The following is a 2,087-nucleotide window of genomic DNA, read 5'->3' on the forward strand; positions in this document are numbered from 1 at the left end:
CTAAACAAATTTCAATTTGAGGGTTGGCTGGTAGAGATCCTGATGAGCAATAAAATTGAATCGGGTATATGTGTGCCCCATGCTTGGTATTGCTGGTCTACAAAAAAATATAGGTAATAAAAAGGTCTTGTAGATTAATTTACTCTAATCCTGCCTAAAAGAATTTCAATTTGAGGGTTGGCTGGTAGAGATCCTGATGAGCAATAAAATTGAATCGGGTATATGTTTGCCCCATGCTTGGTATTGCTGGTCTACAAAAAAATATAGGTAATAAAAAGGTCTTGTAGATTAATTTACTCTAATCCTGCCTGAACAAATTTCAATTTGAGGGTGGGCTGGTAGAGATCCTGATGAGTAATAAAATCGAAACGGGTAAATGTGTGCCCCATGCTTGGTATTGCTGGTGTACAAAATATATAGCTAATAAAAAGGAAAAAAAAGGTCTTGTAGATTAATTTACTCTAATCCTGCCTAAACAAACTTCAAATGCCACTGGTATTGAGGATTACCTCTCCCTGAGCCTTCTTGGGGGTGACTTTTCAACACCACCAAAACAACATTTTGCAATTTTCACCATGTTTTTTTTTTAAGTGACTGAACCATAAACTTATGCAACATGTTATATAAGAAACCTGTCAACATATTTTTCTCTTGTACAAAGTTGCCACCAGAATGTTGATAATTTCTGTACAACTGGCTCAAGATTTTAAAGTTAATAATATCTTTTTTTATGCAGTCTCTCTCAGGTGTATCAAATAGTAATTCTTTTAACCTTAGTATAAAAGCCTGTTTTTCAGTTCAGAAAACTCTGCTCAAAAATGGGAATTGTTAATTTTTTTTATAATTGGAAAGGTTCTAAAATCTTAGGCCTAAATGAAACATCTTAAGTAAATATTGTTTGTAACGGATAGACAATGGTAAAGAGAACCAGCAATCTTGTGCACAATATTTTACAACATTTTATAAAAACTACAGTGAGAAGATAACTTGTCAGTCATCTTAAAAAACTGTCAAACCAAAAAAAAAGGAGGATTAAAGAACGAGAACATAAACTCAGATATGACTCAAATCAATTAAGACGTTTGTTTGTTGAATTTCTGCAGAAAATTACTCCATGGCTAGCTTCTCTAGCCATCCCTAATATTGAAGTGATAAACTAAAGGGTGGACAGATAGTCAATACCACCAAGTCTTGGTGTTATAACTACCAGGGTCCCAATCCAAACTTGTTTCTCAAAGATTTCAGTCTAGGAAGAGAAAATAAGTATAAATAAATAAAGAAATCCATGTTCCGTTTTGACCTTTTGTATTGTAAGAGTGGATTGAAGCATGTCCACGACATCTAGGTCACGCTGTACATTTAGTAGAAATTATATGTTTTTCAGCTATTTCTTATGACTTTCATTGGTTGAGGTCTGATCAGTCATATCTAAGTCTGTCAATCACTGAATGATATAAGCCAATGAAAATGGTAACAATAAGAAGAACAAAGTACATTATTGTTCCCTCTGCTGTGCGATTTTCTCAGTCACTTTTTTTGGATTTTAACCCTTTTGGGTAATTTGTTTAAAATTTCCCACAAATCTATGACAACATGAATAAATAGCATTGATAGGTTTGGTTTCTAGTGTGGTGAAATGGGTACCCTTGAAAAAGGCTTTGGAAATTTTATGCAAAGTCCTTGGAAGTGAGAAAAATATGGCATATTGTGAATGACTGATCAAAAGATTTGTATAACACAGTAAACTTAATACTGTTTTTAGAGTGAATTTAACATCTAACAAAAATACTAAATGGTGTGAAAGAATGTTGAGAATTAGTTATATATTATTTCTTAGTTGTTTAGATGTTTCACTGATATTCATATCAATAATATAGATGATACCCGTTGTCCAAACAATAGTTTAGGTGTGATTGTACAATATACAAGAATTGAAAGCTCTCGAGAAACAAAAGTCATCACTAGTTAATAAAACTAGTTATCTGTACACCAAAAATAATGTCCCTAACATACATGTAAATTAATGGTATTGTAGAAAGATTTACTCTGGAATATTTACAAAAAAAAAGGACTTTTTGTACATGATA

At 32.4% G+C, this 2,087-nt stretch overlaps 1 protein-coding gene across 1 annotated transcript in view; it reads right to left on the reverse strand.

The window, feature by feature from the left end:
- LOC106465554 (protein boule-like) overlaps nt 1-2,087 on the reverse strand; it is a 28,144-nt gene that overhangs the window by 8,047 nt on the left and 18,010 nt on the right. The gene's annotated exons all lie outside the window — the stretch shown is intronic.

Source organism: Limulus polyphemus, unplaced genomic scaffold (genome assembly GCF_000517525.1).
Source record: "Limulus polyphemus unplaced genomic scaffold, Limulus_polyphemus-2.1.2 Scaffold1980, whole genome shotgun sequence".
In the NCBI taxonomy this organism is placed as follows: domain Eukaryota; kingdom Metazoa; phylum Arthropoda; class Merostomata; order Xiphosura; family Limulidae; genus Limulus; species Limulus polyphemus.